The 25,209-nt window shown below is 41.2% G+C and overlaps 2 long non-coding RNA genes across 2 annotated transcripts in view; both read right to left on the bottom strand.

The window, feature by feature from the left end:
- LOC135166585 (uncharacterized) overlaps positions 1 to 25,209 on the bottom strand; it is a 120,201-nt gene that overhangs the window by 90,359 nt on the left and 4,633 nt on the right. The gene's annotated exons all lie outside the window — the stretch shown is intronic.
- Positions 5,133 to 6,429, bottom strand: LOC135166637 (uncharacterized). The gene is made up of 2 exons (XR_010299717.1): positions 6,137 to 6,429; positions 5,133 to 5,487 (listed from the first exon to the last, which is right to left on the bottom strand). It is a non-coding gene; the product is annotated as an uncharacterized LOC135166637 (long non-coding RNA).

Below are 25,209 nucleotides of genomic sequence, written 5' to 3'. Positions count from 1 at the left end.
GGTAGCTCTCTTCTATTTGCTCTAATTGTCCCAACAATCGTAGTTTTCTTTGCTAAAAGTTTTGTTGCTAAAAGTAGGCTTATAAAAAAGTTGTCCGTGGTTATATTTCTTCCGCATCCTCCATACGGTTCTGCTAATCTCATAGTAACAAACTCTCCAAGAGGAACTGAGGGTTCTCTACTTTCATCTTTTCCCAAATATGGAAAGCCGCTTATTATATATTTGCTACGAACATCGGATGCTAACCAACATTTTATACTATATTTGTCCAGTTTATGTGGCATGTATTGAGTGAATCTACACCTTGCTTTCGTTGAGAATAATTGTTCCCAAACCGCCGCCAGTCATCTCTTTCTGTCGCCGCAGGGGAGTAGTGCCGTATGGTGGGGACACCACCGCACTCGCACGTTTTCCTCACCGTCGTGCGACCGGTTACCCCACGCCCCTCATTCGCCCAACTTCAACCCTGAATAAGTTGAAGAGGGTGCGTCTGATCAAAAAATCGCTCAGGACTTTTCGATCCAGAATTTCACCCCCAATTTAAGTTTAAAGATTGGACGTTCAGTTTTGGGACACCCTGTATATGAGGAAAAGTGGTAAAGTTTAAAGGCGATTCACATAAGGTGAATGTAGGAAATTCCAATTGAAAATTTAAAAACGGTCACTTGACCGATCCTGGTACGAATAATGTTAAACAAAATGTGTTTTTTTAATTTTTTTTCCACGAGTTTATAATTTTATGATTTTTTGCCTTAAAACGAAAAGCCATTCTTACGTAATTTAACGTTTTCGGTTATGCCTAGAAAAATATTTGTCTCGAGAATAAAGGCTTCATGTTGTTAAAAATTATTTATATTCAGAAGAATTATTCTTTCTTGGTTTTTCAGTACAAAAACCCAATGTTTTATTTGTTTAATCGCTCGACGGTTCGATTTTCACCACAAAAGAAGCAACAAACGAAATTTTCCCCAACTCTTTTCACACGAAATTATAATTTTATTCGGTCGCTCCAGATTAAAGTTAATTGCTGTTTAGCTAAGAAAGTACAGATTTTCTCGGAATATGAGAATAAAAACATTGAATTTTCGTCACGAATGGTGTGGCTCGAATATAAATGAAGCGAACAAATATAATTTGAGTGGCAATTTCCATTCGAATTCATCTTTTGATGAGTTATTCCCTTGAAATGAAACCCATTGTAAAACCGGCAAAAAGTGCCATTCCCTCATGAGAATAAAAGGATTGAGATTTTGTCATCAGAGGTATAATTTAAATGGAAATGAACAAGAGAAAAGTATTTCTCTTGATTTATCACATTCCAATGTATAATTTTATGAGTCGCTTCTTTCACAATAAGATTAAGAAGATTGTTTGAAATGGACAACTTTGGGCTTTTATCATGACAGGGAATCAAACACGGCCCCTCTCACCCACCCCCAGAAGAGTCTCCATATTTAACTCTTTTCCAATTCAGATAAATAATTATTTCCGGAAAATAAATTTTACGAGCCCTGTCCGTTAAATTAAGACATTGTTCTAAATTAAGAATTTTAAAGTTCCCTCATCACTTGAGAGTGAAAAAATTGAGGGTTTCAAGTACCCGAGGTGCTGCAACGCGAAAAATCAGAACATCTTTTCACCTAGTAGGAAATTCCCCTCATACACATACCCACCCTCAGAAACACACTCATCTCTCATTCTTTCAACTACCTAGGCCCTCCCCTGGCATCTCACTCTTACTCCGGTAATGCACGACATTTTCATCACATTTCAACTCAGCTGACTCTACCTATCTTCATTTCTGCTCAAATATCTCTTTTAAATGAGGAACATAGAAATTAAAGAAAACCCACAAACGACATGATTATTCGAAGCGATTCCAAGTCCTATTAGTGTTTGCTTGATTTCCAGATGCTGCTGCTGTTTTTTTAAACGAAAGAAGAAAAAAGTGGAAGACAGAAATGACTGTCTTTTACTTTTGGTCTTGGCGATACAGTACAGTGTCCGGGTAATAGTGCTGGTGGAAATGGAGATAGAAATGTTGGGGTTGTTAGGCACGGTAAACGAGACAATGGAAATGTCGAGGGTACTGGTGATCGGGAAAGGGAGGGGATTAAAATACTGGGTGACTTCAGCCGATCAGCGTCCAGGGATTCCGTACTTCAGACAACTGTTACAGCAACACCAACAACAACATCACCACCGTTGTCCAATTGATGTAATCCAAGTGTTTTGTTTTTTAAATCACTATTAACAACTAAAGAAATGGGAGAAAGAAAAATATGAGTAACGAGTAACCAACCACACCCGTTAATCCTATCACTACAGCTGTTATATTACTGGTATTATTATTGATTGTCATTATTATTAGGTCATTATCATCGGAGTCTGTCAATGTCGTATGCACGCATCGTGCAACAGCATTGCGTTGATCGAGAGACTGAAAGAGTGAACTATATTTTATGGTGAAAAAAGTTAATAGGTTGAATACTAGAATGACGTGAATACTTTACTGGACACAATTGAAGTTGTTTCAAAATCTCTAATTCTGGCATTTTTCTGTTTTTCTTGTTTTCGTAATATGGACAGTGAAAGGTCACAGCTATGCAATTTTTTATTTCGGTTTGAGGAGGTTATTTCAGTAGGAAAGTGGTGAAATCATCCATTAGACGTAGCTCATAAGAGAGCTTTTGCAGAATATGTCTGAATGTGATGTTGGATACCAGAGTAAAGGTACTCCTTTTGTATAATCTACAAAAATAACAGAACTTTATTTGGTTGTCTGGGAGTACAATTCGTTGAGACAACCAGTCGTGTCCAAAGGTGATCGAAAAGTGAGGTCTACAAAATATACTTGGGAGAGTTTGAGGGATGACCATGTGATAACTATTAGAGAATTGGAGTAGGGGTAGAGAGTGGACATGTGGGCCTGTGGATCAGGAAGGGTCTTGAGAGTTTTACTACTGATTTCGTAAGATCGCTTTATTAATTGTCAATGATCCACTTTGATAACATTTTCGTCCCGAAATTTTTCAATTTTGGATATATCGACGTTTTCACTGACTGAGAAGTTTCTCGTAAGAATCTTGCATCCCTATGCATCAATTATGGAACAACGATAGTTTGTGTCTCGAACATAGTTAAATTGTAGAAAATTCCCTAGTCCGATGGTCTGCTCGTCAAGATTATCAAACTCATATACCTTTTCTGACCATATTGCTGATTATTTTTCCCACCCAAATTTCAGCCAATAGAATTGCACCATTTGTTGATATTTTGTATAGCCTACCTCGAATATCAGCGATAATTTTTTGAATATTTTGGTAAACAAACGACACTTAACCAAATAAACCTCTTTTCATGTCATGGCACAATTCTCTTGGCCGAAATTTGGATAGGAAAAATAATCCCCTGAATACCAGTCGAGCTTCAAAATTATAGAATATTTCCCTCTAGGTTCCCTGCATACAAATGAAGTCGTCAAGTTTTTCAGGAAAAATCACTCGTGCTTCGCACTCGTGATTTTTTAGCCTGAAAAACTTGACTCCTTCATTTGTTTGCAACGAATCTATCGGGAAATATTCGATAATTTTGAACCACTTGTGGTATTATCACTTATCATATTTAGACGGTCCTGTCCGGAGGTGCAATCAGCCTCTCGGCCATTTTACACCCTGCCCTCAAGCAGCCGTCTAGTCGCTGGTATCGAGTATTTGTGCCCTACGAGCTAACTCATAGAGCCCCTTGATCCCGTCCCTGTCGACACGTATATCTATGCAAGTAGACCCGAAGACATTCCATCTGGCTTCATCGAGTCCGCTGCATCTTGTGCATAGGTGAAGAGGATCCTCCTCTGTCAGCCCGCATCTTTTGCATAGGGGGTCAGTCCCCTTGCCTATCCTTGATAAGTACAGAGCCAGGGGCCAGTGTCCAGTGATAAGCCCCACTATAGTACGGAGCTTAACCCTGTTTAGGCCCAACAGGGTCTCTGCCAACTTCCTAGTGGGTTCTCCTAGGAGGGATTTCGTGTGCTTGGCACCCGTCTCCGAGTCCCATCTCTCCACGATCCTCCTATCCGCACGTTCCTTGACCAGGTCCTTCACAAAATCGGTGTGCACGCCTACGTGCTCCACCTCCCCCTGAAAGCCCCTGCAACTACCGTTCTTTGCTAGCTCATCGGCTTTTTCGTTGCCTTTGATGCCAGCGTGGCCCGGAATCCAGGCCACCTCGAGCCGATTATTTACGGCAATTTCCTCCATCAGCTCGACGCATTCACTCACCAGCTTAGAACAACACTCATACCTGAGTATTGCCCTCAGCGCGCGCTTGCTATCTGAGTAGATGAAGATCTTTTTGCCCTTGTCCCCTCTCTCCAGGATCATCCTGGCGCAGGCTCTTAGGGCAGCTAGCTCAGTCTGGAGCACGGTTGCGTGAGAGTCCAGCCCAATGGTCCTCGCTATTGCGGGCCCCTCTGACCAGACCCCCGCACCTGCCCGTCCGCTCACCCGTGATCCGTCCGTATACCAGACTAGTCCACGGGGCGGCACCCAGTCCGCATCCTTTCCTGACGGGGTTTCCCCCCATCCAAGATTGACCGAGAACTTTCTGCGAAAGTGCCATCGGGGTCTGCAGGCGTCAGCACCGCGCGACAGTAGCCCTTCCAGCTGTCCGTCCGCGAGGAGGACACTAGCATGCCCATTCCTAGCTCCTTTCCATGTTCCCTGTAGCCGCAGTCTTGCGGCCGCTCTTGTCGCCTCTTCCCTTATAATTAGGTGTGGAGGTTGCATAAAGAGCAGAGCCTCCAACGCTGAGCTGGGGGCCTCCAACGCTGAGCTGGGGGCCTCCAACGCTGAGCTGGGGGTATTATATGTGAATAATTTTTTGATTCACAATGGACTTTTTACCCCTTTCAATTTGAGTCGAGTATTTGATTTGACTGCGATGTCTTTTGTAGGATACTATGGGACTCGTCTTAGTCAAGGTATTCATAGAGAACTCAAAACGATTTATGGACTCCTATCATCACCAGCTTTCTCCACTGGTAAATTCAATCAATGAGCCTGGCGTCTTGTTTATTTGTGTATTTTTTTCAAATTTCCATAATTGTGGTTTCAATTTTTAAGTAATTGTTGTTTTAAGTTTTTTTTTCAATTTATTTTTTCAAATGAACAACATCGAAATATATGCTTGGCGCATTTTTTTACAAAAACATTTTTTGTTTTTGTTTTTGGGGGGATTTCAAGCATTTTTGCAAAATAGCCAAGAGATTTTACACTTCTTTTAGTAAATGTCCATCTGTTACCTGATCTAACTCTCTCTAGACTAAAATTAAACAATTTCCGTTCCCCCTGATAGACCGCGTTGCTGCTGTGGTGCTGCTGCTGGTCTCCGTCCTGGTGGCAGTTGTGGTGGCGGTCTTTTTTTTGCTGCTGCTGCTGCTGTCAGTGGCGGCCAAAGCTCAGCGGCGCGGTTTTGGGCCAAAGGTAGCTAAAAAAACATATAATCAATAATATACTCTAAGCAGTTGGCAATAAGAGTGTGTTAGTCGTGTAACAGCAATGAAATTAGAAATATAACCCCTCTGAGCCGAAAGAGAGGGGAAAACACATTAAAAACACTTCTCTATATTTAATTCTCGATACTGAATTCCCTAAATTTATTGAAATGATTTAATGACATGAAATGCCCCGAGAAAATGCACAATTAATCCTTTCGAATACGGAATTAGCTCATAGACATTTCTAATACCCTACGCATCAATATATTCATGTATTAGCAACTTCTGCGAGCTAAGAATGTAATGGGAAAGACTATTTGTGCATTTTCTTAGGTGAAAATTTTTTTTATTAATCATTTCCAAAATAAGGCATTTTCTTTAATTGTTTTTGAAACATCTCTCGTTTTGGAAAACTATAGCGTATCTCGATGGTAAAAACACATTATATATTTTGCAGTACAGTAAAGAGGGTTTTTTTAGAAAATCTGTTTATTCCCAAGGATAAATGAAAAAAATAGAAAACGGGTTAGGTGTCAACCGCCATGAGATGCCAAATTATGCATGTCTATTTTTTGTATCACTGAACAAAAGACAATTTTTCTAATCCCGCACTGATCAAAAATTAAGTATTTTACTTACCAATTCATCCTCAAAATCCATCAGCTCGTAATCGGCGTCCTCCAAGTTCGCCATGGTGCACGGAAAGAGAGAACTAGGGATTCCCCTAGTCTTTTCTCTGTCTTCTCAGCGCATTTTCCATCCACGACACTTTTGCCAACCTCTCATTTCTCGCGCGCGATGCTGATTGCGAACCGACCACACAACGCCCGTAGGAAACAAATGCTGTCAACTTTTAAACAAAAATCTGACAGTTTTATTCTGAGATAATCGCACCGCGGAAAATATGTAAAAAAATCCGTTGCTATGCGCGGATCTTCTTAGTTGGGCGTTTTTTGGGAGAAAATTAACATAAATGAATATAGCATAGGCGGTTTAGGTAATGTAACTAAGGGTATTTTTGCTGCAAATTGCCACGTTTTCACTCAGTTACGGAAATTAGTTTTGGAGGTAGTGGAAGGGGTAGTTGTGTCGTGTATAGATATGTCGTGTATAGATACTTGAGAGCACTCGGCCTGTTTGTTCGAGGTTTCGAAATATATACTTGGCCGATACGCTCCAGCGTATCTCGATAACAACTGATATTTATTAGGAAATTCACTCAACGTGTAAATATTGTGACAACAGATTTATGTGTTCGAAGAGATTTCTGATCTTAGAGTGGACTCAGTGCTCTCGGTGAAATTCGGATTCTAACTGATTAAGAAGAATAATGTTAGAGTACTCAGCTCCTTACCTGAGTACACAAGGAGAAAATGGCGGGGTGGAGGGAAGCACGACTATTTTTTGGGCATGCAGATGCTAGCCTTTCGTAAACGGGAAATGTGGAAAATTCGTAGTCGCGCCAAGGTTTATGGTGGGATTAAGAGTTTGGCCAGACGTAGTTGGGGGAAACCCTGAGCAATAGTTGGGAATCTTTTAGGAAAGGTGAATGGGAAGCAGAAATATTAATGTAAAATATAAAGTGAAATATAGGGGTATACAACATAATGGATCTGCCGTTAGTCTTATTCTAATAATTATTCTAAGTGTTGAAGATGGCGGGGTTCAGCTTACATTAAATTTCTTGAGAAAGGTCCGACGTGCATCTCAAATTCTAGAATGTGGATGGGGGTGGCTGGCAACAGGTGACTGCGTCACGACGTTGTCCAGCCCCTCCCCACCACTTTTTATTTTTAATATCTCAAAATATAAGGAATAAAAAGAATGCGTGCGCAATCTAAAAAGAGTGGGAGTCATAGGGCCCACGAAAGGAAAATTTTGAATAGTTAGTTCAGTTCAGTTTTTGTTTTCGACGAGTGCCTTTTAGAGATCAGATTTAGCTAAAATTATAGAGTACAGAGTTTGTAATATTATTAAGTGAATAAATAGTTTATGTGCTCTATCGAAGCACTCACTGTTTTCTTTATCAAAGATTAAATAAACCCTCATTCCAATTAACATTGACATTAAGGATTTGTCAATTATCATTTGGATTGGACTTCGTTGGATTGCCCATCTGGGCTTCAGCTGGGAAACGTTCCTGCCTTCTTTTATTAATACGAATAAAGGCGCTGTTTTCCTAGTGACATCTGGGAGGACATAACAGTGGTGTGATGTGTTGTATTGCGCCTTTTGGGTAGTAGTTTTTATTCCGAAAGGGGGCAGGTAAGTTGCCCGTGGAGTGCTAAACCACTCTGCTCGCAGGAAGCGAGAAAGACGAAAAATGATCGAAAGACTATATTCAGTTAATATTCGATTCTTTACTAAATGTTTAACTTTTACAATTAGTCGCGTTCTCTTTGAAGGATCGGAGACAAGTGAACGAACTGTCTTACAATAAGTTTTTCTCTAATGCTAGTATCCAACATTCGCTTAAGACTAGGTTACACCCCTAAACTAAGGCAGAGAGCCAATCAGGTAATGATGCGTGGGTGGAGGGGGTCGCACGCCCTCAACTGTTCCTCTTCAGACCCAACCCCTACGACCCCTACCCAGTCTACGTCATCGGAGACGCTGGGCCTAGGTGAGAGAAGTGGAAGAGAGGTAATTCGGGAGGGGAAGAAGCGAACCTTAAGGAGAATGAGAGGGGTCGAAAGGTTCGAGCACTTGACGAAAAGAAATAAAGGGGAAGGGGGTTTTCCCAAGGGATTTAGACTTGTTTTATGGAAACAGTTTTGTAGGGTCTTGAGTTGACCGCCCACGTGTTTGAACAATTAAAGAAATGAACGCGAGGCACTTTTACATTTATGGCACAAATATTTTGGAGCTTCGAAAATAAAACTGTTGTTTTATGATGGGATTTGGGATTTCAAGATGTCCGGAAGAGGTGGAGATAAACGAAATGGGTTTATGATGGAGTTGGGATATTTCAAAGTGTCTGGAAAAATTTAAGATAAAACGAATCGATTTATTATGGGATTAAAGTATTGTTGAGGGATGTTTCGGGAATGTGCGCCTGGTCATTGAGAGTAATTGCCAGGGTTTCTCCCACTTAATAATTATGTTATTTCTACAGGGTTTTCTAATGTTACTATTTATAATATTACTTAATTTGTTAACTTGTACTGGATTGCTAACTGTAGTTCTCGTTCTCACTGTGGGACCAGAGCGCCACTAGGGAGTTACTAGGAAGTTACTAAAGAGTTTAGGGTTGTACCAGCACCTCCCCCCTTATTTAAAAGGTGTTTCCAATGGAAACATCTTTTATCAATCTTTAATTAATATTAATTTATGAATATATACAACTAGAAAAGAAATTTTAAATATAAATTTTGTTTGTGAAGGTTCGATATCGACTTATGACCTGATCCCTTATGTCCCATGTCCATTCTTATTTTACTTACATAGTATGAATTACATTGAAGGGTTTCCATCTTGAGTGAGCCCTATGTGATAATGTTAATACAAAGAATTTTTTTATCACTAATCTTAATCATCTAATCTAATACAGGCAGGCTTAAGTTTGTTAGTGTGAACTATTTTAGTTTTTCTACTGTCTAAGGCAATTTCGGCATTGCAATCAGCATGTAATCTGATAATTTTATAGTGGCCCATCCAATGAGGATCGAATTTTTCGTTTCGGGGTTCTTTCATTAGATACACGAGGTCATCTATTTGGAAATCACGCGGATTGGCTCTCTTATCGTAATATTCTTTACTTTTCTCTTTTGCAGTTTTCAAGTTTTCAACGGTAGTAGCTTGAGTGGTAGTAATTTTTTGGAATAAATTGTCGAGATGATCCACGAAGGTGCGTTCCACCCGTTCATGTGCGAATTCAGAAGGTATCACTGCTTTGACACCGAAACCGAGTTGGTGGGGGGTGAATTTAGTACTTTCATGGACAGAAGTATTGTAGGAGAACATTCCAAATCTGATCCAATCGTCCCAGTCGTTTTTAGTGCAATATTGTTTGAGATAGTCTACAAAAACCCGATGAGCTCGTTCGATAGAACCTTGCGATTGCGGACGATACGTAGTGGAGGATATTTTTTGAATTTTGAAAATTTTACAAAATGTTTTCATTACATTACTCATAAAGTTTGATCCCTGATCGGTTTGAATAGTTCGCGGACACCCGAATTGACAGATAAAATGCTCGGCAAAGGCAACGGCTACAACAGGTGCGCCTGTACTGTGTAAGGGAATGGCAAGAGAATAATCGTCAAATTATCTTGTATCGTTAGTAAATATTTATTACCTTTCGTGGTTACTGGGAGCGGTCCTACTATATCCATTTGAACTTTTTCGAAAGCGGTCTTGGGGGTATCGGTTATTTTCATCGGTTGGTGTGTTTTAGCGGAGCGGATTTTAAATCTTTGACACGTAGGGCAGCTGCGAAGAAAATCAGCAATGTGTTCTCGCATTTTAGGCCAGTAAAAATCTTCACGCAAACGGTTATATAATTTGTGGAAGCCCTGATGGCCTCCAACAACAGATTCGTGATATTCCTCAATTATCGCATTTCGTTCGGTATTTGGAGGGGTTTTGACTTCGCTGGTGCAAATGATTATAGTATATTTCGGATCAGAGAAGACCTCTTTTAGAAGGTTTGCTACAGTTGACCAATCGATAGGGGTTAAATCAGTGTTAGTTTTAGGGATGCAAACAGTTTTAATTTTCAGGTTTTCCATGAGATGTTTTAGTGATTCTAAAACAGATTTCAAGTGGGGGATGCTAGTTTCATCATCAGAAGTAGATTTAACGATAAGATGGAAAGTATATTGAGGGTCATTGGGGAAGGTCAGAGTGTTTCCGAGGTTGAATTGACATGTCTTGAGTTGTTCAATTGAAAATTTTCCTCGTGTCAAGAGCCCAAGGCCAACGTCCGATTTAATATTACAATCAAGGGGAATGAAATGTGCAAGATGCTCTTTACAGAGGTACAAATGGTCTTTACTGTATTGGATGTTGGGAACAGGAGGCAGAACGTCTATCGTTAATATTTTCATTGACTTTACTTGTCTATTTCCATTTTTACGGTTGTCATCGTCAGAATCTATCATTGTAGAGGTCATACCTATGGGGAGGCGCACACATTTTTTTGTTTCATCATTCTCTGTTAATCTTTTTCTTTCACCTGGGTATCGGCTGCAGGCACTTTCCTGGTCCGCGGGTGCCTTGGTTCTCGGCATACTCCCACTAACGACTAGGGTAGACACTACACCGGTGACGCCTTTTACCAATTTGAACAACCCTTGGGACCATGACCGCCACCCCGTGGCTGTTTCAAGCTTATCACGGGGGTCACTCGGTATGTGTCCGCGAAGGGTGTGTGTGTTTCCTTTCTCTACGGATTTGTACGATCCCCCTTCCTCGTATCCGGGAGACAGGTCTCCTTCGGAACCCGAGGGTGCTACACTTCCCTGGTGTTTTTTAGTCCTATGGGTACTACACGCTTGGGGATGTGGTTCCTTCGGTCCTGAGTTCAGTCTCGTGGGACTCAAAGGCGTCTCGTCTGTAATTTCTATTGATCTATTTGTCATATTCGAGTCATTCTCGTTACCTTTAAGTTCTCTGTCTATGACCTCATTAACTCTATCATGTACTGCTTTCCCGCGCGCCAGGAAAACAGTACCGATCATCATTTCATTTGAATAGTCATTAAATCGGGCTCGTTTATCCTTGTCTATTTGTGAATTTAGAACTGGTGTTTTGTCAACGTAGACGGGCACCCTTTTTAAATTCCTTAGACATAAGATTTTTTTTAGATTAGATTCATTTATTAATTGAGTGGTGGAAATCATAGCAAGGGGTAGGTCAGGATCTATGGGGTTCCGAGAAAGAGCATCTGCGTTAGAATTTATTTTTCCTGGTTTGTACACAATAGAGTAATCATACTCGTTTAATCTCATTCGCCACCTCATCAGTTTAGAAGTGGGGTCTTTAGCATTGTGTAACCAAACGAGGGGGCGGTGATCTGTGATAAGAGTGAAACGATTGCCATAGAGATAAGGACGGAAGTGTTCTACTGCGAATAAAATGGCTAATAACTCCTTCTCAGTAGTAGAATAATTAAATTCTATATCACTGGGGGTTCTAGAAGCGTACGCAATTGGAAGATCTTTTCCAATAGTGCCCTGGCTGAGTACAGCCCCAATGGCGTAATTGGAGGCATCTGTAGTAACGAGGAAAGGTTGTGAAAAGTTGGGGTACTGCAGGAGGGGTTGTGAACATATGATATCTCTGAGGGTTTCAAAAGAGGATTGAGCCGGTGTAGTCCAGAAGAATGGGGTGGTCAGTTTAGTCAAGTGGGTTAGTGGTTTTGCAATTTTTGCGAAATCAGGAATGAATCTACGATAGTAACCAATCAACCCGAGAAACTGTTTAATTAGTTTTTTGGTCTTAGGTACTGGGAATTCTCTCACGGCTTTAGTTTTTATAGGATCGGGTTTAACACCGTCCTTTGTAATTACGTGCCCGAGATATGCCACTTCATGGTCAAGGAAATGACATTTGTCCGGTTGAAGAGTCAGACCTGCGCTCTGTAACCGTCCCAACAACGTTCTCAGCTTTTTCGAGTGTTCTTCGAGAGAGCTGGCGTATATGACTATGTCATCCATATACACGAACAGTTCAATCCCTTATAACCCCGAAAGGACTTGGTCCATGAGCCTTTGAAACGTCGCGGGGGCGTTTTTCAGACCGAAGGGCATTTTCCGGAACTCATAATGACCATGAGGTGTGGAAAAAGCGGTTTTTGCCTGGGCTTCTGGAGCCATGGGGACCTGGTGAAATCCTGAAGCCAGGTCGAGTGTCGAGAAATACTTTGCCCCCCCCCCAATTGATCTAAAATGTCGGTGATGTTAGGAAGCGGATACGAGTCGCTAACCGTTTTCTCATTGAGCCCGCGCTAATCTATAACCATTCGCCATCGCGCTTGCCCGGAGGAATCGGCTTTTTTAGGCACAATCCAAACAGGGGAGTTGTAAGGAGAATTGGAGGGTTTTATTATATCTTTTTCTAAAAGGTCGTTTACCTGGTTTTGAATTTCTTGTTTGTGAATCTGAGGGAATCGATACTATTTTGTGTTTATTGGTACTTCGTCTGTTGTGATTATTTTATGTTGAGCCGCGTTTGTGGACCCCAATTTACCTCCCGGCAAGGTAAACTGATAAGGGAACAATTGAATATCGGCCAGAATGCTTGTTTTTTCCGCATCGTTTAAATTATTTAATTTAAGACTCTCGGTTAACTTGACGAATCTAGCAGCGTTAGCTTTAGGTTTTTCTGATTCAGGATTCGCGGTTCGGGCTGAGCGAGGAGCAGGTGGAATTACTTGAAAATCTTCTAGCTCAATGGGAGGAAGAGTGACGCTTACAGGGGTAATATTACTGTTTATCATAAACACTTTAGCAGTACCGTTTTTAACTGAAACTAAAGATTCTCCTAAAAATATTCCGGGACCAGCGTCAATACTTGCGATATATCCCATTTATTTCTCTTTGTTTTTAATTGGTATCGTGATAAGGGTTTTTGAACGAGGAGGCAAGCGGAATGTTGCGTGTGGAGAAAAGGCAACGGAGTTATTTCCTCATTGTAAACGTCCGGGGATTTCATCGCCAAATTTTAAGTTGGCTTTATGTTTATTGAGAAATGAAATTCCGAGAATACCGGCTTGATCAATTGGGAAATCATCAGAAACGACTTGAAATTGGGTATGCAAATTGTTAATTGTCAAAGTGATTTCACCGAGTGTATTAATCATCCCTGAACCAATCCCGGTAAGGCCGTAAACAATGGAACAATTGATATTTAATAAAGTGCCTGAAGCGCTCCTTTTTATTAAATTTAACTGAGAGCCTGTATCAATTAAAAGATAAGCGCGACCGTCATTGAAATACACACTTTCAAGGCTAACAACGGGTAATTCGGAGGGATCTGTTATTCGGGATGTGCAGCAGAAACGGTGGTATTGGCGTGGGCAATAAGGGGTTTTACCTGGCTCGTGCCTGGGCGCGGGTCCCCTTTGGAGTTTAAAGGAGCGGTCTGTTCTGGTCTACTATAGGGGTTATAGTGAGGATTGAAACGCGGTCTTCCCCCCAATTTAGACCTACATACGCTTTCATCGTGACCCGGCTTCTGACACCATTCGCACTTGGCCTTCGCTCGCTGGGGACACCTAATCGCTATATGGCCTTGTTGTTGACAATTGTAACAAACACGGTAATCATTAAATCTTTGAGAGTCACGGGTGTTTGAAAATGCCGGTGTACCGTGAGGTTTGGAGAATGTCTGAGGATGACGAGGATTAGAGAATGTGTGCGTATTGTGTGAATAGGGGCCATGATACGAGTTTTCGTCATTATGAATCGTAAATGTCCGCGCTTCGCGAATAGATGGTTTGATAGGTGCACCCCGGTCACCTCCCATTTCGCGTTCAAGATGGGCCGCGCTGTCAATAGCGTCATCGAGGGATTCTGGATTTCGGTCCGTAATTACTGTCCCATGAGAAACATTGCGCAGTCCGCGTGTGAACCCTCTAATTGCAGCCCTATTTAACATTGAATCTACCCCAACAACTTGATGTTCATCAAATTTTTCTTTAGCGGCCTCTTTTCCCCGATTCAAGATTTCGCTAACACGCGCTACAAAGAATTCAGCCTCTTCGTTGTCTCCCTCACGTACATTTTTTAATTCGTCTTGGACACGATCAATATTGAAATTACGCGCAAATGCACTCTTCAACGTTTTAATTAAGCCTTCGAGATTAGTCGGTTTACCCCGATTAGTAATGAGTTGCTCCGCGTGACCCTCGATCTTGTTTTTTATAAGGGATAATAGATTTCCCCGATTAGCAGGACGGACACTATTTCTCGCGAGTTCGCATTGTCGAACAAATTTTGTGAGTGTACACGATTTTCCATCAAATTTGGGGACTAAATCGGCGGCAAGTTTCAGCGACAAGTATGAAGGGGCGTCAGTAACTGCGGTCAAAGTTTGTTCTTGTACTATCAGGGGAATCATAGAATCCGCGGCAGAATGCAAAGAAGAATTATCGTTAATTGAGTGTTCGCGAAAAGGAGTAATTTGAGCTGAAGAATTTACAACTACGTTCGAGTTTATTTCCTGCGTTTGAGTTCCAACCGATATTCCTGTTAATGCGGGAGAAGGATCGCGGACAAGGGGAGAATTACTACCACTCGTGCTATTTGATTTTGTGCTACTTGGCCTACCTCTCCTACCACGTCTAGTTATAGGCGGCATTTTTATTTCTTCAATTACTATTATTAAAATTAATGAAAAAATATTTTAACTTAGAGGTATTTACGAATTTTGGATATGTGTTTCGCTATGATGTACTCGTGGCTTCGGTCAGCTTTCTGGTCCTGGAGTTCCCTTGGAGTTGGCCGCTGCGTCTCTCGGTTATCTCTGCGTTGGAGTCCTCTCTCTCTCCAAACCTTTCGGGAGTTTCCCAACGGCTCTTATTGTGTCGTTCAGTTTTTTTTTCTGGTCCTCGTATTTTATTTCTTGTTCACTTTGACCCCTGGCGCCGGTGATTTGATGGCATTTGCTTTACAGGCACATCAAAATCACTCTTCCCTGGTATTTACCCAACGCATCCGCGGGAAAACCGTGTTCAAACAACCGGGATGAGAGAAGAGCGCGTTTAACAAAAATTATATTTTGTAAAGATAATGTTTTTAATGTTTGCTAACACTAGAATCAGGGGTCACACATACAATGCAATCACTTTCACTTCGATTGTTCCATTAATAAGAAACGATTAATTTTATTAATTCACTGCACTGTTTCGTTCTTGCTTATTCTGAAATGTTTTTTAGAATTTCACCAGTCCGAAACTACACTTACCGATCAAAACTAACTCTGCGAGCCGACGAAAAAATTGTTGATGTAATTAATTTTTTTTTTGAATTATCCCACCGCTGTCACCACTGTTGTATTGCGCCTTTTGGGTAGTAGTTTTTATTCCGAAAGGGGGCAGGTAATTTGCCCGTGGAGTGCTAAACCACTCTGCTCGCAGGAAGCGGGAAAGACGAAAAATGATCGAAAGACTATATTCAGTTAATAGTCGATTCTTTACTAAATGTTTAACTTTTACAATTAATCGCGTTCTCTTTGAAGGATCGGAGACAAGTGAACGAGCTGTCTTACAATAAGTTTTTCTCTAATGCTAGTATCCAAAATTCGCTTAAGACTAGGTTACACCCCTAAACTAAGGCAGAGAGCCAATCAGGTAATGACGCGTGGGTGGAGGGGGTCGCACGCCCTCAACTGTTCCTCTTCAGGCCCAACCCCTACGACCCCTACCCAGTCTACGTCATCGGAGACGCTGGGCCTAGGTGAGAGAAGTGGAAGAGAGGTAATTCGCGAGGGGAAGAAGTGAACCTGAAGGAGAATGAGAGGGGTCGAAAGGTTCGAGCACTTGAGGAAAAGAAATAAAGGGGAAGGGGGTTTTCCCAAGGGATTTAGACTTGTTTTATGGAAACAGTTTTGTAGGGTCTTGAGTTGACCGCCCACGTGTTTGAACAATTAAAGAAATGAACGCGAGGCACTTTTACATTTATGGCACAAATATTTTGGAGCTTCGAAAATAAAACTGTTGTTTTATGATGGGATTTGGGATTTCAAGATGTCCGGAAGAGGTGGAGATAAACGAAATGGGTTTATGGTGGAGTTGGGATATTTCAAAGTGTCTGGAAAAATTTAAGATAAAACGAATCGATTTATTATGGGATTAAAGTATTGTTGAGGGATGTTTCGGGAATGTGCGCCTGGTCATTGAGAGTAATTGCCAGGGTTTCTCCCACTTAATAATTATGTTATTTCTACAGGGTTTTCTAATGTTACTATTTATAATATTACTTAATTTGTTAACTTGTACTGGATTGCTAACTGTAGTTCTCGTTCTCACTTAAGGTATGATTTAGGGAGGTATTCCAAAGTGAAAAACAGGGGACAAGGTCCCGCAAGCGCCACGAGGGCGCGCGGCGGTCACTTTTACCTTCCCCTCAACTCCTGGTCATCCCCACTCTTCTAAGCTGTTCGGCGCTGCTGCGATTATTTTTTAAAATGCAAAATAATTTTAAAAAATGAATGTAAAAAAATTTTTTAAAAAGAAGAAAATAAAGGAAAAACACAAATAATAAGAATCATATTAGTTTTTGTTTAATTTAGTATCCCTTTCCCCAGGATTTTCCCACTCATTCCCGCGAATTACTGAACTATTTGATAATGAATTATAGAATAATCTATTTTTCTATTGATTAGGAATAATGGGATGCTAGTAATATTCAAAATAACGGAAGTAAATTTATTGATTCACCTACAAATCAAAATGTTTTTTCACGACGGGGCGTTGGAGAGGGGAGGGAGATTTGTTTATGATTCGCGATCGCCCATTGTTTTACTCTATCGAGACCTGTAGGAATCGATTTACACATCGTGTGCGAATTAAATTTTGTGAAAATGGTGAAATCTTGTGCAATTGTGAATTGTAAAAATTCATCGAGGGACAGTTATCGGTTTTTCTCTCTTCCATCTGAAAAAAAAACCGATAGACGAAGGAAATGGCTGGAAAATTGTGGTGATTTGTTGCCAAGTGATCAAGCATCCACAGTGGAATGTCAGTTGTGCGAGGTGCAGAAGCAACAATTTTTTTTTATTATCTCGTTCGCCAATAAATATATTTTGTTTAACAATCGATTAATCATAGGGACACTTTGGCAACGATCAATGGGAAAGGAAGGGCGATAAGGAGATGCTGAAGAAGGATGCTGTGCCAGATATATTCATAAGACGTCCACCAAAAAGGCAACGTAAGTAATTTAAAATCAATAAGAACAATGATCAAGGAATTCTAAGGTAATGTGGACCTCTGGACTAAAATGGACCACCATTAAGAAAGTTCCATTATTAATTTTTTTCATTTTTTGACTAAGGAAGAGATAAGTGGGATAGTTGACAATTTGTGGATTGATAGATTGGGAAGTGAGTTTCATTAAAAAATTAAATAACAAAAAAAAATCCCCAATGATCATGTCTATCAGCCAATGGGTTTTCAATATTCTAATGGACTCTGTTTCACCAGGGGTTTTTATGGAAGATTCATTAAGTTGGTCAACAATTTTGAAATATTTTTTTAAAAGCCATTTTGCATTTACAGATAATAATTTAATGTTTTTCAACAATGCATTTATCGCTTTTGATAATCATCGTATTGTTTTCAGGACTCACAACTCTAGCGGGCAGTCCTGAGGAGACTTCGATGGAAGCTTGTCTCTCAGCCTTCTCTGGCATTGTTGATCAGGATGAGGGGATGATCGACGATCATCGTAATCTTGAACGCCTTCAATGTATGACTCCACCAGATAATTGCGATATAATTACTGCTTTAAGAGCCAATATTGAAGAATTGAAAAGAGACAATGTGGCAACAAAGAGAAAGCTCGCAGCAGCAGAAAGAAAGGTAATTTCAATTGATATTATTTTTATTCAGGAATTGAAAGAAAAAAGAGGGTTTCCAGGGTGGATTGATAGAGTCGTGAGGCGAGAGGCTGAAGTCATCGGGGCTAAATGGGAGTTGTGATAATTTTAAAGTCAATTCCATAAGGTGTTGGTCATTTTATGAGCGAAAATATTCCCCTGTGCGATTCATATTCTAAGCGACCCTTTTTGCGCGTAGGCCCGGGATGCTAAACAGAAACTGGAGACTTTGAGGACTAATCTGAAGAAGTTTCTCAATGATGACCAAATTCATTTCATGCAATGCGACGGTCCGACCTCGAACACCCGACGTTGGTCTGAAGAAACCATCCGGAAAGCAGTCCGAATATTATGTCAAGTTCGTGTTGCTGGATATAAATATTTGCGGGAGGAGGAACATTTCCCATTACCCGCATATACGACGATCTTCCAGAGGATTTCTCACTTTACTTTTGAGCCTGGCGTGACACCTGACATTATCGAATGGCTTGGAGAGAAAGTGGCTCAGGATGAAACTCCCAATGCTCGTCTCTGTGTCTTGAGCTTCGACGAAATGGCGATCCATCCGGCAGTGGAATACGACCGTGGATTAAAAAAATTCATCGGTTTAGTGACTCCAGAACTTGCTCGAGATGAAACGGAAGCGGCTACACAAGCTTCCCATGCTCTGGCAGTCGTGGCTCGTGGAGTTTCTTCACACTGGAAGCAGCCAGTTTCCTATGCACTAACAGGTGCATCTATTGATGCTAAGAAACTGTGGAGTTATCTGATGCAGATCATTCAACTGCTTGCTGATGCCGGACTCCATGTTGTATGCTTGTCATCAGATTCAGGACCTGGCAATCAAGCATTGTGGAATTCTCAAGGTGTTCATTGCATTCAAAGCCAATGCATCCCGTCTTGCCCTCATCCTCTCCAGGAAGGAGAACGACTATGGATGGCTCCAGATCGTGAGCATCTCCTAAAAAATATGTGGTGTCAACTGGAGAGGACGGATTTTTACATCCCCGCTGAGATAAAACTCGCCAACAATCTGCCTGGGATGATCATTTCCATGCAGCATGTTGCGTCACTGGTCGAGGCAAATAATTATGGACGTGGGGGAATTACAGTCGCCTACAAATTGAAGGTGGAACATTTGCAGCCTGGCAAATTCAACAAAATGAATGTCAGGCTTGCCCGTGAGGTTTTCTCTACAGAGGTTGGGAAAGCTTTAACTCTCTTGGCAAAGAACGCAGAATCAACGGTTCCTCCAGCAGCGGAAACCACAGGGTGGTTCATTCTTCAAGTCCATGAATGGTACTCCATTATGTCTGGGAGACATAAGAGTGAAGCCCTCGGGAACGACACCAGGAGTAGCGATAGGAGGAAGAAGCTGACGGAGTTTGTGGAGCTAGTGAAGGCTTTGACATTCAGCAAGCCTCCTCAACGGAAACCAATTCAACGTGGCATAGAGATGTCGACTCTAGCTACGTTGCAGTTCCACGAACAATACGTGCTCACCGGGAAAATGGAATACTTCCTTCCGAGTCGGTTCGGTTCGAGTCCCTGCGAGAATCTGTTTTCTCAAGCCAGAGCTGGTGACATGCACCCTCGTCCAGTTCGTTTGCGTCACAAATTCCGACTTCTAGCAGTGGCTATGTTTTTGAAGGTCAGCAAGAACTCTTCGTACGCAGATGACGATGAAGCTTATTACGTCGACTGTCTCAGGGGACGTAATAGAGAGAGCAAGCTGGTAGAAGAGGAAAATGGCGCAATGACAAATCTCGCATTAGAAGCGTGTCAGTTATCAACAACTCAACAGTATGGTGTCTACTTCCTGGCGGGTTGGATTGCGCGCAAGCTCCACGGATCCTGTGAAGAGTGTAATACCGCACTCGTTGCGCCTGGTATCGACACTTCTCTCCCGTATCAGTGGACAGAAGAGATCAGCAGAGGAGGCTTAATTCACCCAACGGGCCAACTCCATGAAATCACGTTGATTTCAGAGAGTTTAATGCAGAGTGCCGGGGCGAGAGTTCTGCAGACACCAAATGTGTTGGAATGCCTCGCGACAGCGATCAATGAGCAGATTCCACCTGAGCTATCCCTTTGTTTCTGTTCAAAGCACGATTTAGTCAAAATGTGCATTCACAAATTCCTGGACTTGCGTGTGCACGTTTTGGCGTTGAACATGTCTCAACCGGAAGTCGTGGTGGAATACGCATCTAGAAGCGGTTTCATGAGAACTTCTGCACAGTGTGCTGGGAAACGGAAAAATTCTCCAACGTGAAGGACTATCAAGCACTCGGCAAACAATTCTCAGAAGATGCATTCATCAAAGGGAAGTTGAATATGATAAATATGTACACTAATGTATGCCTTTGGAACAAGTTGAACCTTTTTACCAATTTTAAATTTATGATCATGAGTTTGAAATTGGTCAAACGCATGATCATGAGTTTAAAAATAGGTGGAAACTTTCAACTTGGCTCATTTCTCGACATATCTAATGAACGATACACTGTTTCAGCTAAGACTCACCTATTCAAGGACCACAATAATCACTAGGATGGGTTCCCGGAGCTCGATTGGGTCTTCCAGCTCTCGACGATTGTGTTCTACAATCTTGAATATGTTTTTTATTCTGATGCAATGGTTATTGGTAAGTTGAGAAGACAGTAGGTGATGGGACTTACATGTTTCTCACGTTATTTATTTCTTTACGCTTCCAGGTTTGCAAATCATAACGATTGTCCATCCCTCGACTTAGTGGATTAGGCCTACGGGGGATACCACTTTAAATAAAACGCGTCGATGACTCTACCTCTTGGGTGACGTGGAAAGAGTCTCCCTGTAAATATTTTATTTGTGCGAAAATGGAAAATCGTGAGCGAGAATGTATCAATGAATAAATAGATTCTTTAAAAAATCACCATTTATCCTTTCTTTATCCATGTTTTCCATCCTAATTTTCTGATTTCCATGCCAACCTTTTGTTGGGAGAAATTGTAAAAAAAAAAAAATTGAGTGCCTTCGCCGAGATTCGAACGCTCCACCGCCGAAATTGCCGAGTGGTGGGGACGAAACGCGCATGAGGGGGAGACGGTGTACAGCGCCGCGTGCGGCTTCCGGAGGTACTTGTCCCCTGTTTTCTTGTCGGCGACATCAAAGCTTCAGAATACCTCCCTAAATCATACCTTAGTTCTCACTGTGGGACCAGAGCGCCACTAGGGAGTTACTAGGAAGTTACTAAAGAGTTTAGGGTTGTACACAACAGATGTCCTGACATCTCGAGCGGTCAGGGGGCGCGTGTGTTGCATAAATCACCGCGAGATTCAAATTGCGTAATTAAATTTGATTTATTGGAAACGATAATTCCACCACACAATGGACAAAGGGAACAAAAACATTTCTCGAGTGTGAAGAAAATAATTCAATCTAAATGTCAAGTTGAAATTCACGTCAAATAAACACATTTATTATAGAAAAATTTAGAGGGTCGAGTTTATTTTAAAGTCGCAGTCTCAGGTCGCAAAATATTACTTTCTGTTTATCTTAAAAGTTTTCCACTGCATATGTACAGTACGTGTGGAAACACATTGTTCATTGTATTCGCCAGGCTGACTTAGATTCCTAACATAGAGGATACGTGACACGTCGCATGCCCCTCCGCCTCTTTTTTGTTCCCCTTTTCTCTTGTGGGGTAAACTTTTCCCTTTTCGGAGGGCCTAGTTTTGCGTGCGGAACTTTAATGAGTGGGGGTTGATGGGCCCAACCCTTCGAAGTAAAATTAAGTCAGTTCAGTTCATCTTCCACAAGCCCTCTGCTTGCAGCTTCTCTCTTCGAGTAGATAAATTAATTCATAACAAGTATAAAGTGTAATTAAGTGCTGAACTTAAACAAATTCAAATAAAAGTGTTAATGTGCTCTCTTAAGCACTTGTGTGTAATTAATTTATTATTTATATAACCTTGAATCCGTCTACTATCTTCAATGGAGCCCTTATAAGAGGTTTAGCGGCTAACGAACCCACATTCGAAGATTGGCGCTAAAATTACTCACCTGGCGCCACCGTTCTGCTAGTTACCTGGAGAGGACATAACAGCGGCGGCCATAGGGGGGGTGGGGCGCTCCGTTCATACTTGATCAGGGGGGCTCAGTTCGTACTTGTTCAACTGTAGAAATGGTCAAGAGCACCACATTGCCAACGAGTGAGAGAGAAATATCTTTCCCCCTCTCTCTCGCGCCCCATTGGCCGTGCTTTTCACCCCAATATCTCGATAGGGGTGCGTCCGAGCGAAAAGTGGAAAAGGACTTTTCGGTTCAAAATTACCCCCAAAACATGCCGCCGCACCACCAGCAGGAGGCTAAAGGGTACCCTGTCTACCCTCGGCCACAAGGGCGTATGCGCATGCGCAGCCTGCCCCCCAGTCACAATTAGAAAACCATTAATTAAATAATAACAGTTAATTCCTAAACTCTGAATTAATGTTTTTTAGACTTCCCAAATTATGTTACATCGATCTATGCAAGTCCGATTAAGATTCGAACTTATCATCTGCTCCACCTGCTAACTATACGCCAATAAAAGAGTCATTAATTATAAATAAACTATTAGTTCCTAAACTATGCGAATGTATTCCTAAACTATCCTAAACTATTCCCAAATGATTGAGATTAGTTTCATCTCAAAATTCGTTAATTACCTTCTATCTATGTGTCCGTTAGCTATGCCTCGTTTTTTCTCTCGACAGTTGAATCCCTGCACAGTGGTGTTCTTACCGTCTGAAAATTCTGTGTACAGTTGACCATTCGTGCAGTTGAACAAGTACGAACGGAGCCTCCCCGCCATAGGAACTCTACTTACTCACTACCGGGGGGGAGGCTCCGTTTGTACTTGTTCAACTGTACAAATGATCAACTGTACAGAGAATTTTTAAACGGTGAGAGCACCACTGTGCAGGGATTCAACTGTCGAGACAAAAAGCTAGGCTGTACTAAGTGTGATGTCCTGGGCTTGAATATTATAGATGGCACTATTTATCGGCCATTTTAATCCGCGAGTTTTTTGAATTATTGTTTTAGGATAAAATTTTAATGCCGTTGGAAAATTTTATAATAACATTTAAAATAAAACCATAAGGACAAACAATGAACAGGGGATGAATAAATTGACTGTCGTGAGAAAAACCGTTGGACGAAAAACATAAATCTCAAGTTGTTGAGTTTTAATCTAATTTATTACCCTCAAAACTCTGGATAAAGGGCGTTCTTTGTAAAACTGAAACTTGAAGACAAAAGGGCAAGTCAACGGTCACGGTTCCAAGTCATGAAATTTGAGCACTGCTTATTTTAAAGGTTTTCTGGGTTACATCTTCGACACATGTGGGATCCATTGTTCATTGTTTGTTGTACAAGGAGAAATCTAAAACCTTCCAAGAGGAGGACTTGCGTGCGCCACTTTTGGGGACTGGTGGGGGGTTACTGGACCCAACCCTTAGAAGTCTAAGTTGAGATAAGTTAGTATTAATACAATTATCCTGCTAGCAGCTTCTCTCCGTTAGCCTGTTCAATTAGTTTTTCAAGAGCTAAATTAGGATCAGTTATTAGAATAACTTTTGTATGAGGATTCAAAATACGGTTAGTTTTTACCAAATAAAGTGTTAGTGTGCTCTTCTAAGCAGTTGTGTAATTGTTTTATTATTGAATTACCCAACAATTCAATTACCCTCAACCTGGAGAAACAGACTTCGATGGAGTCCTCATTAGAGGTTTAGCGGGTAACGAACCCACATTCGAAGATTGGCGCTAAATACTACTCACCTGGCGCCACCATTCTCCTAGTTACCTAGGGAGGACATAACATAAGGTATGATTTAGGGAGGTATTCTCAAGCTTTGATGTCGCCGACAAGAAAACAGGGGACAAGTACCTCCGGAAGCCGTGTGCGGCGCTGTACACCGTCTTCCCCTCATGCGCGTTTCGTCCCCACCACTCGGCAATTTCTGCGGTGGAGCGTTCGAATCTCGGCGAAGGCACTCAATTTTTTTTTTTACAATTTCTCCCAAAAAATGGTTGACATGTAAATCGGAAAATTATAAAGAAAAACATGGATAGGGAAAGAATGAATCGTAATTTTTTAAAGAATCTATTCATCACTTCATACATTCTACGTGAAAAACATAAACCGATAACTGTCCCACGATGAGTTTTTATAGTTCCCAATTGAACACGATTTCACCATTTTCACAGATTCGATTCGCACACGATCTGTAAATCGATTCCTACATGTCTCCATAGGATAAACCAATGGGTAATCGCGAATTGTAAACAAATCTGCCCACACTCCAAGGTCCCTTCGTGAAAAAACATTTTGGTTTATGGGTGAATCAATGAATTTACTTACATTATTTTGAATATTACTAGTATCCCATTATTCGTAATCAATCAAAAAAATACATTATTCTATATTTCGTTATGAAATAGTTCACTAATTCGCGGGAATGAGTGGGAAAATCATGGGGAAAGAGATAGTCAATTAAGCAAAAAATAACAATGATTCTTATTTTTTTTGTGTTTTCCCTTTATTTTCGTCTTTGTAAAAAATATTTTTACATTTTTCCGTACTTTCTAAAATCATTTTGCATTTTAAGAAATAATCTCTGCGCCGAACAGCTTAGAAGAGTGGGGATGACCAGGAGTTGAGGGGAAGCTAAAAGTGACCGCCGCGCGCCCTCGAGGCGCTTGCGGGACCTTGTCCCCTGTTTTTCACTTTAGAATACCTCCCTAAATCATACCTTAGGCTGTACATGTGGACCCAGCGCCATATGTACAGCTTACCTTTTTGTCTCGACAGTTGGATCCCTGCACACCGGTGCTCTCAACGTTTGAAAATTCTCTCTACTGTTCATCATTCGTACAATTGAACAAGTACAAACGGAGCCCCCCCACTAAGGAGACTTCCAATTTCATTTGATTTGATTTATAAAATGGCGTGGGGAATTTCAGCAAATTGATAAAAAAAAATGATACATTCTCCATGATGTGGATAAGACTTCATTCGTTGGGTTAGTGAACCAATTTGACGTTCTTCGTTCTATTTTTAGAAACTTGAGTATAAAATATGTATAACTGCATGTCCGATCCACAACCCCCAAGGTTGTTCAACCGGAGGTCAATTGCCGTGT

This window comes from Diachasmimorpha longicaudata, chromosome 10, assembly GCF_034640455.1.
Source record: "Diachasmimorpha longicaudata isolate KC_UGA_2023 chromosome 10, iyDiaLong2, whole genome shotgun sequence".
Classification (NCBI taxonomy): Eukaryota; Metazoa; Arthropoda; class Insecta; order Hymenoptera; family Braconidae; genus Diachasmimorpha; species Diachasmimorpha longicaudata.
Note: the sequence above shows the minus strand (reverse complement) of the source record. Positions and strands in the feature narration are given on the sequence as shown.